Source organism: Dipodomys merriami, unplaced genomic scaffold, assembly GCF_024711535.1.
Source record: "Dipodomys merriami isolate MVZ:Mamm:240054 unplaced genomic scaffold, mDipMer1.0.p SCAF_861, whole genome shotgun sequence".
Lineage (NCBI taxonomy): Eukaryota > Metazoa > Chordata > Mammalia > Rodentia > Heteromyidae > Dipodomys > Dipodomys merriami.
The window spans coordinates 315,483-329,384 of record NW_027206470.1 but is presented as its reverse complement, the minus strand read 5'-3'; the positions used below and the strand labels follow the sequence as shown (position 1 = coordinate 329,384).

The window sequence follows — 13,902 nt, the reverse complement described above, 5'->3', positions numbered from 1 at the left end:
TAACTTTTGAACTTTTCTACTTGCCCTAGACTTATACTAGTTATTACAAATTAAGAAAACCATGGGACCTATGTTTCTTTGTCTTACTTCACTTAATTAATTTTTTCCATGTCTTTCCATTTCCTAACAGAGGGATGGTGTCATTTCTGACAGGAACTGCCAGTGCACACTGAGAATAAACAAAGATTAATACAGGAATTTCATGAGCATGAGGAAACTAATAAAACATTAATGCAGGAATTGCATGAGTGGGATGGGAATAGACAAAGATCAATTGAAATTCATAGAATCCATAAACAGACAGGAAAAGGAATCTAGGGAGGCCACAAAGGAAATGCTGCATGAAACTCAACAGAAGGAAAGGGAGTCCAATGAAATCATAGTTAATCAAGTAAGGGATTTGAGAATGAACTCTGAAAGCCAAATTAAGGAAGTAAAGAAGTTTGTACAAGATCTAAAACAAAACTCCAACAAAGAATTTGAAGCCACCAAAGCCGACCAATTAGAAGGATAAGAAATAAAAAAGTAAACAAAGTAGAAAGTCTTGACAATAGGTTAGAGCATACAGAAGATAGAACCCTGGGATTGAAGACAGCCTAGATATTATAGAGAAAGAACAGACAACTTTTCAAGACAAATCCAAGAAATGTGATAGATTTATTCAACATTTAGAAGACACCATCAGAAAGCTTATTCTGTTGATTTGCATTTCTTTTATGACCAGCAATGTTGAACATTTCTTCAACTGTCTATTGGCCATTCTTATTTCTTCTCTAGAGACGTCTCTTGTTTTTACAAATTTCATTCTGTTTTTCTCTGAGGAGCTGGAGAGAATTCTTGTGAATTTCTCTCATTTATTTAATTTTTCTGTGTTTATTAGTAGTGCTTAGCCACTTGACTTCAAGCTCTCATTGCCTATCCCCACAACACTGGCATTCTACCACTTGAGGCTTTTAGTTGTTATTTGGAGAAACAATCTGCTTGGCTTTTCTGCCCCAGATGGCTTTGAATATTGAGGGATCAACAGATCTCAACTTCCTGAGTATCTAGTATTGTAGGCATGAAATTAAACTTAGAAGTTGTGATCCTTAAATGGAGAAAATTTGCCTAATTGCAAAATTATTTGTTTTTTATTTTATTTTTGGAAAAAAGTGTCTCTCACACTTTCCCTTAGGCTGGCTTCAAACTAAATCTCCCTGGCTTCATTTTCTGCATGTTGTGATTACAAGCATGCACCATAATATCTTGCACAAAACAAGTTTTTGAATAACAAACTAGTAAGTCAGAGACCTTCACATTCTCAAAAATAAAAATGAAATGTTACACCAAGACTTCCGAGTAGGAGTTCTCACCTGTAAACCTAGCCACTCAGGATGCTGTGATCTGAGTATTGGTGTTCAGAGCAAGACTAGGCAGAAATATCTGAGAGACCCTTTTCTTCCAATTAGCTAGCAGAAGTCTGGGCCTAGAGCTGTGGCTGAAGTGGTAGAGCACTGTCCATAAAGCAAAGAGATAAGGGTCAGCACCGAAGCCCTTTGTTCAATCCCCCAATGCTAGCAACAGAAACAAAGAGAAAGGCAAAGCAAGGAAAATGATATTTTTTTCTAGGAAGTCAAATGCAAGAGGATTCCTTTGACTAATTAGACCTCCAATTATCTTTCTTTTTATTAGCAAATATTAATTATATAAATTATAAAAATATTAATTATTATATATCCACACATGGATACAATGTATCATAGTCATATCCTCCTCCATCACCTACCCAGTCTTATTTCCAGTTAACCACTAAACAGCTAGAAACAAGAGAGGTAGCACAAGTGGAAGAGTCCTAGCCCTGAGCAATAAACATACGGGACATTACCAGGTCCTGAGTTGAAACCCTAGTACAAGGACCCCCCACAACAAAAATAAAACAAGCTATAGCATATAATTGTCTACAGGAAATAGTAATATCTGTCATTAAGCTCCCACACATTATAAATAACATGAGGAAACAAATTTTCAAAGCTTTTTGAATAGCATTTTATTCTCTGAGAATAACAGAGTAACAAGACATTGCTCTTGTCTGTTCTGTCGCATGATATTGGATACAAGTACAGGATATTCTCCAGAAAGAGTCTCTGTACAACTTCTAAGGAAACAGAGGCTGCCTTCTTTTTTAAGGGTGAAGGAAATACTTTGTATCTGGGTTTTGATGCCTGTGAATCTATGGGAATTCATCAACATATTAAAATTACATATAATTTATAGCATTATATCATATAATAATAAAGGTCAATTAAGGTACTTTAAAACTAAGCAAAGAATAAGTTTAATTTCTAACAAATCAACAACAAACAAGGAAAAAGGAAAAGAAAATGAAACATATCTTAAGCAGCAGGCTGGTGGCTGGAACCTAAAACCCCTGTTTTTAAGGTGAGAACAGAAGGACATTGCTTACAAGGCAGCAGGAGCAGCCAAGTTTTGGGGAAATAATATGAAGATCACCAACATAAATTTTAGTAGAATTCAAATGCTGCTGGTTCATCGCTATAATTCAAGCAAGTCTGTAGGGTGAGATCTGAGGACCACCTTTTGAGGTCAGTCCTGGCAGGAAAGTGCATGAGGTTCTAAGACTACAATAAAGCCACAAATGCAAAAAGTAAAGATGTGGGCAAAAGAGACCATGGGCAGAACTCTAGTCTGGACTTTAAGCTCTCAGAATAGACAAAAACAAAAACGAACGAAGAAAAAAACAACAGAAAAATGGGTGGGAATAGAACTGATGAGGTCCTGGGTTACTAAATCCAGTAATGTAAAAATGTAGCCTAATCCAAACAAAAAAGAATAAATTTATTACACACTGGTATATAGAAATTTATTTAGTGAGAATACAAAAGGAATGTCAAATGTAAAAAATGCCATAAAGGTATCTTTCTTTCTCTTTCTTCTTGCTAGACGGGGACTCGAACTCAGGACCTGACACTTTGGTTCATTGGCTATCTGTCTACCAACAGGACCACACCTCCATCACCACATTCTAATGGTATCAGACTCTCATGCTTCTCTCTAGCAGCACTTGCGTCCTTTCGTGTGCCTATTGGTTTTGCATGTGACTTTCCAAGGACTGCTCCAGCTATAGCCTCTTGAAGAGGGAGAGGTAAATAAGGGCCCACTGCAAAATCTCGTCTAAACTGAGTGGGGTTCTTCTTACCTGTGATCTTGCTATAGAGGAAGTGAGGTGTGTGGGTGATGGTAGGAAGGCAGCTCAGATGGGGAAAAGAATCAACTGGGCTCTGCACTTACCACCCTCAGCCCTCAGTTTGCAGGGCCACAGCTGTCTGGAGGTTGGCCTCAGGAGGCCCCACTTTTCCCTGCTCTGTGCATTCTCATGGAGCTCCCCATGAAAGCATGAGTTCCAAAGATTGCAGTGACCATGCTACAGCCCCTCGGATTTCATTCTGCAACTGTAGCCACTACTGAAGCTTCCCCTGCACCTACTGCTGCCTCCTTTTTGGCCACTTGCCCTCATTCCTCGCCTGTCAGTTCCAATAAGGGCCTCCATGATCACCCCTCCACCCATGCACCAAATGTCCTCTGGACTTCCAGTGACTCCTGGTAGTCAGTAGGACCACATGTCCATTAGAATGACATAAAGATAAATGTTACACAGAAACATGAAGAACTACTATGATGGATTGACCTTCATGGCCTCTGATAATGGAAACTTTATCCCCATAAGTTTTGCATCACTATGAATTTTTTATTTTCCCACAGAACCCAATATATTTTCCTTCTGCTCCTTTATTGGGTTTTGTCTTACTATTTCCAAAGAATTATGCTATCACAGACTGGTGCCATGTCTCTGGTGAGAAGAACCAAGAGGTAAAGGATATGGGACCTAGAAAATCCCTCCTTACCAGAAGAGTCCACCGCAGGTCAGAAATGCAAATCTTAGGAGAGTGGGCACAGCGGCTGCCTCCCTCTCTAAAGTATGGCTCACAACTGGAGAGGATTTCAGAACACCTCTAAAACCTTGCCATTAGTTGCCTAAAGGCAGCTATTACCGAACAGTATATTGAATTAGCTCCACCACCAAAGAAACAACCACATCTAGTACATTGAGCTCACAAGGATAGCATGGAGTTCCAGTGAAAATGATCTTTAAAATGAAGAAATGACACTGTCTAAAATACCAAGAAAGAATGGCAATGACACTGGAATAGGCCGAAATACTTTGTGTGCAAAAGAGGGGGACAAAAGAGATGAATTACAGTTGAATGGGAAATGGGCAGTGACAGAGAAGAAGCTAGTAAAGACAATGAATGTGAAGATGGAGAGTGTGTCATGGAAATCACAGATGGTGCTTCTTGTGCAAGTAGTTAGTCTTTGGCAAGTGATGATAGGAAACCTCAGCTTCCTAAGGCAAGACCTGGCTTTATTGCCTATCTGCACTGAAAGGGAAGAATCTCCTGCCTCAGTTTCCTAAGTTGTGGTATCACTGTCATGCACTACCACATTCCTCTTTGAAACATTATCTTTCATGATAATTATTGATTTTCCACCTTTGACTTTGATAGTCTTGCATCTACATTTCTTTTTTTATGGAGGGGAGGGGGGGGTCTGGTCATGGGGTCTGAACTCTGGGCCTGAGCGTTGTCCCTCAGTTTTCAGCTCCAGGCTAGCACTCTACCACTTGAGCCACAGCACCACTTCCGGCTTCTTTTCTGCTTATGTGGTGCTGAGGAATCGAACCCAGGGCCTCATGAATGAGAGGCAAGCACTCTACCACTGAGGCTACTTCCTAGCCTCCATCTATGTTTCTTGACCTTGGTATAAACATGTCTCTCTTTGGATATAAGGAAAGGAACATAATTCCAACAACTTCCCATACTGAAACACCTACCTTGGGTACTGTTAACTCACTTTGCTCATCTGGCTTCTGCGGAGACTGTCAATTTGCTCTGCTCCTTAAGAGGCCTGCCAGATTCTCAGCTGTGTACTTATGGAACACGGAGGTGGAGGGTTTAAGATGGAAATGTGAATGAAGAAATTTACTTCACTGAAACTTCTGTTATTTGCCATATTTTTGCTTGTCATGTTTACCTTGCTCAGAGTTTACATTATTTTAATAGTATGATGAAGTAATAACATTTATTTTCCTCAGCATTTAAGTTTAGTTCTTCGTTTTCTTTGAGACAAAGTTCTAAGAAAAAAACAACTAACCTCATGTGCATTTCCACAAATGGATGTTTTCCTTTTCATATTCCCTTGTAAGACAATAATTCTTGGTTTTTGGAAAGTTAGGAAATAGAAATAGACTAAAACTTTAAACAAAATTCATTTATTTGTGATGTCAGTAGGCTTTGGATTTTTAGTCACTAAAATGTGTGTGATTGTGTTCAGTCTGGTCCACTCCAGTGAGAGCATCCTTCTTTACTAAGTTATTAACAAGTGAATGGATTGCCTGACAAAATTTGGAGATTTTGTTTTTGTTTTCTTGGCAGACCATTAAAACTTTCTTTAGAGAAAATTAAAATCACACTATCTTATCTTCATAGAGTCCACTATGCTTCAGGTAATTCATCTGTAACCTTTAGCACACAATCCAGTATATTTGCTTCTGGATTTATTGGAGCATTCTAGCTGCCACAAACAAGGGAAAATAAGCAGCCAGTGTTCTCTGGGTCTGGATTACTTCCCTTAATGTAATGTTTTCCCAGTCTTTCCATGTTGTTACAAACTGTAGTCTATCGTGCTCTGTGATGGATGAGTGGGATATCTGTGTTTGTGTGTGCATGTGTGTGCAGATGTAAACTTATACATATATACTACATTTGAGTGTTATCTGGGTATTGGAAAGTGAGAGACATGAGCCTTATCAACAGTCTTGAGTCTTGTTACCCTTGTGCATGGCCTGAGGTGACAAGAGCTGATAGGCTATGAGGCATAGAAAGAGGATGTTTCTCTCACCATCAACTTTAAGGTAGATATTGAGCTCAGCTTTCTCTAACCACGGGTCTTCTATTGTAGTAATCCAGCTAAAGATTCAAAGAAACTATTTTATTTTATTTTATTTTTATAGTCCTGCGTCTCTAATTCTCACCAGGGCACTGTCCCTGACCTACATTTTGCTTAAGGCTAGCACTCTACCACTTGAGCCAAAGTGCCACTGCTGGCTTTTTCTGGGATTAACTAGACATAAGAATCTGCCTGTGTTGGCCTTGAACTGCAATCCATAGATTTCAACTCCTAAGTACCTAGGTTCACAGGCATGAGACACCAGTGCACAGCTAGAAACTAAATAATGGGAGTATCCATTATATACCTCCACCTATCTTTGGAAAGATTTTCTAGCATGTTCTGACCAGACCAATGTTAACTACTAATCACTAAGAAAATAATTCTTGACACACTCATTACTACAAAAGAAATCATTGAGCTAATCTCCATAATATGACGCAACATTGTATAACTCTTACATATAATACTCCCAATTTATCTCATTCTTGGATCTTCAAACCAACTTCTAATAAATATGAACATTTGTATGTGTAAAAGCGAGTGCATGATTTTGACCTGTGACTTAAGAAAATAGAACCTTGGGTTGGGAATGTGGCTTAGTGATAGAGTGCTTGCTTAGTATGCATGAAGCCTTGAATTTGATTCCTCAGTACCACAAAAAAGCCAGAAATGGTGCTGTGCCTCAAGTGGTAGAGCACTAGCCTTGAGCAAAAGAAGCTCAGGAGCAGTGCCCATGATCTAAGGTCAAGCCCTTGGACTGGCAAAAACAAACAGGACTAGAATAAAATGGGAACTCTTAATCTTGTATGCACTTCTGAACTTTATAACTTGTAAAATATAATTTTAGCAAATTAGATTTGTTTAAAAATTGAAAACCTATATTACATGCTATCTAATATATGTGTTTTAAAATATAATTGATACCAATGAACCCATATTCTTTGAATAACATACTAATCAAACTTATATGCACCTTTGAAGAAGCAAATTAAAAACTTGGAAATTATTTGAAGAACTGACACTTGGAGGATTTTCTACATTCTCAATATACCTTATTATGAACAGGAACACTTAATGTAGAAAGCAAAAAAATAGTGGTTCTCTGAAAGGAAGATTAGTAATATTTACCATTGAAAAAATAATTCAGGTAAACACAAATAGCACCCCAATTGAGTGCTCTTAGGGGCTAAAAAAGGTACCTCATTCCCTGGATTGTGAACAAGCATTCTGAAATGTATAGCGACAGATAAATACTATTATTAATGATTACCATTTGGTTTATTCATCTACAGGAAATCTCATTCCGTCTAGTTCTTTATATTGAACAAACATTCAAATTACTAAACTATACACAATGTTTCAAAGTTTACATTTTATGAAAATGAAGTGAAACAATATTGGTGCCCAATGAATGTGAGATGATGAGTTTTAAAGGGTTTCATATATCTTAAGACATTTGACTTACATGAATGGTCTGGGAGTATTTAAGATAAATGGATAAGTAGATTACATACATACACACACATACATACATACACATATATGCATGTATATTTCAACAAGTACAATAAAAATCTTTAAAAACAAATCACGCCACTGGTAGCTGCAGATCAAACAATTACACATAAAGAATTCTTTTTTAAAAGACTGAAAATGGCTCATCAGAATACTTGATGAAATTCATATTAGATGCCCATTTCTTCCAATTCTATTACTGATGTGTCACTTCAATATGTGAATCCATTTATTGAAAGCATTTGTCCCTTCTTTTTGAATTTAATTCTAGGAGTCTCTACGTTCCTTGTTCTTGGTGAATAGCATCTTTTTTATGTTAAAGGTCAGGACAATGGTTGGGGGGTCTTTGTAGTTATCTGATATGGTAAAGATAGAGCCATCAACTACATCATCTCAAAACTGTTGAAAGTCACAGTGGCTGTGATCCTGGGAAGCACAGGTCTATCTAAGTTTACAGGAAAGCCTGGAGAAATCTTCATTTGAACACATTCTCTAAGCTCGATAAAGGGCTTGAAGGGAGCTATCACTTCTGTAACATTCAATAATTCACTACCTAAGGGAAATTCGTGACTGATGGCAATTGTGACTTCAAATATCTTCTTATTTTCTTTGAATACCAGTTCTCTTCCTGGATGAGGAGCTTGTCCACTTCCAGCAGATCTATGCTCCTACTGTGTAATAGTGCTCTGAGGGACTGTTTTGGAATGGGGTCAAAATTCTGTTCCATTGAGCACTGTCTCAGCCCCATAGGCTGAGGAGAGTGGGAGGAGGTGGGGATGGAAGGGAGATGACTCCTTCTTCTAATACAGGAAAGGCTGCTCTGAAAAGAAGTCAGAGGATCCCTCTACAGATTAAATGTCCACAATTAGCCAAGCAGGAAGTACCTCAGCAGGGCTGAGTGAAGGAGTGATTCTAGCGGGAGCCATGACCCTGGGTCTTGGTCTGGCGCAGCCTTCAGCTTTGTCTTCTGCAGCTACTCCAGCTATTTCTCATGAAGCTCCAGTGTAGCCCAGCAGCTGCATGTCTGCTTCCAGCAGTGCCCCAGCTCCCCAGTCCTTCTTTGCTAAGTCACCAGAGCAGACCATGCACGGCTACAAATACAACATGCAGGAGATCATACCCTTGAAGCCCAGTATTCCCCAGACAAAGTCCCTATTCCCTGGGCTACCGCCCCAGCTTCAGCTCCAACTCCACCGGATAAGAAGGGACCTGATGCTCCCCCTATAACTCAGGTCAGATTTGTCACTTCACTAGCCCAGGAGAGGCTGTAAGAAAATATCCCATATTGGGGAAGGCAGCAGATGAGACAGTTCATCTGCAGCCCAGTTCTGGCTCCCAAATTTTTGTGGATTTGGGGGTCTGTTGAAAAAGGTGGCCTGTAATTTTCTGGCTAGAAAGTTCATTCCTTCTCCATTCATAAAGTGTTTGGTGATTCCCAACTTGCCACTGATTACTGGGTATAGACTGGCAATCTAGGGATGCCCTTGCTGGTGGTTAGAGGCAGAGGCTTTCAGGGAAAAAGGACAAAGCTGCTCTTCCTGTTATGCCTGGCCCTTGTCCCTGCTTGACCCCCTTCTACCCTGAGAGAATCCCACACCGTGTTTGTTGCTATGAATGGGTCTGTTAACCAGGTCCTTTACCTTGTGTTTACTCTGAAATTGGAGAGAAGTTGAGCCAAAGCTGCCCCTATCAAAGCTTGCCCCCACCCCATTTTGCCTGCCATTCATGGTATTGCAGGTTTGCCTTGGCAATATGTATATTGCCTCTCTCTCTCTCTCTCTCTCTCTCTCTCTCTCTCTCTCTCTCTCTCTCTCTCTCTCTCTCTCTCTCTCTCTCACTCTCGCTCTCTCTCTCTCTCTCTCTCTCTCTCTCTTGCTCGCTCACTCTGCATCTCTCCATTTCTCTTTTGCCTTTATTTTATTTACACTACTATGTATATACTATATCTGTATAGTATAGATATAGTATATACTTGTATATAGTATATATAGTATATGCTATATGTATATACTATATATATGCTATATATATACTATATACATAGCAGTGTACATATACTATTATAAATTTTGTGTTTTGTAACTTTGTAGCATTTTAAGTAAGGTTGTGTTTATGCTTTGCTGGGTACAATAAAGATATTCTATTGAATAAACCTAGCATTAGAATGCAAAGAATACATGTCTTCTGTTACATTTTTCCTTTATTCATGCTTTCCCTGATTTTTTGAAAAATATCCTCCTCACTGAAATATTCTTTTGTTCCTTGATTATAAAATGAGTCCATTCTCCAGATAGAAGTCTACCAATAATTTTCCTATTCTTTCTGTTTTTATCTTCTTGAAAAAGCCCTCCAATTTGGGCACATGTGAAAGAAATGAAGTTGATTGATAAAGTTGCAGAATATCACTGTTCATTAAAATGTTAACCTCTTATAAATACGTTAGAAACAATAACAAGAAAGTAAAAAAAAAATACTTGTGTCCCTATCTTGGGGTTTATTTTGCTTAACATCATCTTATCTGGTTGTATATACATAGCTTTTGACCTTTTTTGCTTGTCCCAGATATATACTAGTCATTGCAAATAAGGGAAACAGTGGACCCTATGTTTCTTTGTGGCTGGTTTACTTCCCTTAGTATAAATTTTTCCAAGCCTTTCTGTACCATGTGATTTTTTTCTTTGTCTGTTCCTCCTCCATGGTATAACCCATGTATTCACTGTTTTTATTGTCGATACTCTGCATCTTGTATATATAGTTCTATAATTTGGGAAGGGAAAATGCTTAAATAGGCATATAGGTTGATCCATTGTAACAATGAGATGTACAAGACACTATGTTGAAAACTGAACTTTACCATTTATGGGGGGTGTGGGGAATTGTAGTTGTGGAGGTGGGAGGGGAGGGATGGTAGGGGAAAAACAAAGGAGGAGGCAACAATGCTTGATAGGAAATATACTCATTACCTTGCTCATGTAACTGTAACCCCTCTGTACAGAATTTTTACAATAAAAAGCATATTTTAAGAAGTCAACCTTTTCTGTTTCAATTGTCTATCAATAAAAATGATTCAGAGGCTGTTGCTTCCCCATTGAAGATGAAGCTCAAATGCTTTCATTGGCACTTCATGTTAGTCAAGTATGTGAGAGTTATTTCAAACCTGACATTGAAATCTTGTGTATTTTACATTCATCAGAATGCAGAATTAGGAAAAAGAAGCATTCAACTTTGAAAATAACAGAGAAGTTCTAGATAAAAGTCACTGAGAAATTGCACGATTTTCAATAACAGAGGTAGTACCACATCTGGTTTTTACTAGGGATAAGTGTCATGAATTCTTTTGCCCTGGCTGGGTGCAAAAATTAATCCTCACGGGGCTGGGATGTAGCTCAGTGGCAAAGCGCTAGCCTAGCAAGTGCAACGTCCTGAGTTTGATCCCCAGAACCAAAAAAGAAAAGACAAAAAATACAGTTAAAAAAAACCCAAACAAAAAATTAATCCTCACATCTCATCTTCCTAAGTAATCTTTACCACTCAGAGTGAGAATCGAGTTTAGAGTTTGTTTTCAAGACTAGTGCTCTACCGGTTGAGCCACAGTTCCATTTCTGGCTTTTTATTAGAGATGTGTCATGGATTTTTCGCACAGGATGGCTGCAAACCTTAATCCTCAAATCTTAGCCTCCTATGTAGTCCTTACTACTCAGGGTCAGATAGAGTTTGTGTCTGACCATTTGGTTCAAGACTAGTGCTCTACCACTTGAGCACACTTCCACTCCTGGCTTTTTTCCCTGGTTAATTAGCGAAAAAAATCTCATGAAATTTAATACCTGGGTGGTATTTTACCTCGATTCTAAAATCTTAGCCTCCTGAGTAGCTAGTGTGAGCCACCACTGCCTGGTTCTACACTTGGTCCCTAGCTTCAGGCCCCTGCTCTTCACTCCCTTGATATGATTGGTGGTGTCCTCGTTTCAGATTTCAATTGAGCTTAGTGTCCTGCGTCATTCAGTCTCTGGTTCCAGGAATCTATAGCAAGGCTGTTATGACATCTAGCCTAACCATAAGGCAATAAGCCTGGGATAAACAGCGTGGTGTCCAAGCCTGCGGCTTCTTACATCTGTCACTGGGCGAATGATCCCAGGACTCATTTAATACCACTGCCTTCTTGGAGGCCTCCTAGCTTCCTTACGATCTGACTGCAGGCATGTCATGACCTGGGGTGCAGGGCACTAAGGTTTCTCCTTCATTCCACTGCCATAAATGGGACTTTCAGAAGTCACTTCTCCCTTTTGAATCTTCATTTCACAGAAATTGTGCTTAAAACCCTGCATTCTGATCCTTCCTTCTTCTGGATCTTTGCCTATCTAGCAAGTTTGAGCTTTCTTCTGGTCTCAGAAAAGCCAGATGTTCATGCCAACAATTGTACTGATTCAACACCCAGTGACATGGGGGCCCTCTCTACTCCTCCACTTATGCCAGGCTCAAAGGTCTTTCGTACCTAGCATGCATCTTGATTCCTAGGAACCCAGGGCTATGATTTCCCTGAAGAGCCATGGGCTTAAAAACTTTGATGGAGTTAGGCAAAAGTAGATCACATGTATAATCTTAGCTACTAAGGAGGCTTTGTTGTAAGAATCAAGGTTCAATTCAGGTTGAACAAGAGTCAATAACACTCCTCTTACAATACCACTGCATTCCAAGACGTGACCCCCCCAAAGATTCAAACCAACTAGAGATGTTCTCATTGTGTGTGGGGACTAGCCTTTCTATGAGCGTATTCCTGAGGGCTCCTCTTGATCCAGGAGCCTTGGAAGGGGCAAAAGCTTCCTCCAGCAGCAGGCTTATTTCCTGTCTATGACCAGCATAGGCCACATCCTCTAGCAAGCAGAACCTCCTTGTCCAAGTTGGGAGAGCTGCTGTCCCCAAGATATCTGCTGGGGAGATGCTAGGCAGCTTCATGTGCCTGTGGGTGAGTGGAACCATGGATTCTGCTAGTCCATCCAGCAAGGCTTCATCCAGAAGTCTATCTAGTGCCCAGCCAGCAGAGCCTGGTATCTCCTTGGGTTCCAGCATCCCTACTCTGCAATGTTAGGGAACCCACAGAGCCCACTGTGATGTCTTCGCACTCCAGTTTCAACATTCCATTGCCAGCCACCAGCCTGTCCTTTAATTGTGGGCCTTGGCAGTTTTACCCTCAACAGCATGGGACATTTCCAGATAGCAAGCAAGTCTAGATCTTCATTTGAAACCCTGAAGACTACTAATATAGGCTCATCGCCTGCCCCCTGACAACCTGGACAGCCTGGCCCTCCCAGCTCCATTTTCCAGCATGTGCTTAGGGGCCTTCGGAGCTCGGCTTCTGCTCCCTACAACTACACATGTCTCCTGGAAAGAGCCCTTAAACCTGTTGCGCCCCAGAGGTCAGGCCACAGTGAGGTCTCTCTGCCCCCAGCCTGGCTCCTAGCACAACCACAATCAGGGCAGCACTCCCGGGCTCCACTGCAGACCTCTGACTTGGGTCAAAAAAGTTCCTGTGCTTGTGCAGTCCACAGTCAGCAGTCGGTAGTCCTGGAACAGGGGCATCTACTAAGGCCACTCCAGAAGAACTTTTGCACCAAGCAGGTTGATTTTGGAGCAGCTCCTCTTCCAATTGCAGGCCTAGTTTCCATTGAAGCAGAACATGACACTGCAAAAGATCACAGTGCACAATAGAAGAACCTGACAAGCAATGGTCCTGTGCTCAGAAACCTGACAGAGACAGTAAATCAGAGAGAGAGTAAGGCTAGATTGTACCTGCTTCAATATCCTTGCCAAGAAATGCTTATTTTCACCAAGATATAAAGAGGAAACTTCTAACTCTATCTCTGACAAAGTAACTTGTACGAATCTAGACTTCCATAAACAATCACAAAAGTAGAAGCTATGTGAAAAATAAATATATGTATGTAAATATATATATAATACAAATATGTAGGAATATATATTTATATTAGCGTATTCACATATACAATGTGAATATGTATATAATGTATGTATGTATAATGTATAATGTATATTTATGTGTATATATCTATATATATAATGTACAGGAGAGAAAAACTGCATAGTATTTGGAGGAATAATTACCAAAATCTTCCCAATTTTCATTAAAAGCATGAACCCTTATATGCAGGAATCTAGCAGCTCAACAAAAGTCAATTAGCATAATCCCATAGATCCACACTAAAACACATTCTAATTAAATACTCAAAGACAGCAATCCTCCCAAAGCACAGAGACACAACTCCTCACACACAAGTGATCTTCAATGATATTATGACCAATTTTTCATTAGAAAAAAGAGTATTAGGCAGCAAGGGCAACAAATTCAAAGTGCTAAAAGAAAAG

At 39.7% G+C, this 13,902-nt stretch overlaps 1 pseudogene; it reads right to left on the bottom strand.

The window, feature by feature from the left end:
- LOC138820337 (Golgi to ER traffic protein 4 homolog pseudogene) overlaps positions 1-12,588 on the bottom strand; it is a 42,929-nt pseudogene extending 30,341 nt beyond the window's left edge.
- Between the last annotated feature and the right edge of the window lie 1,314 nt (positions 12,589-13,902).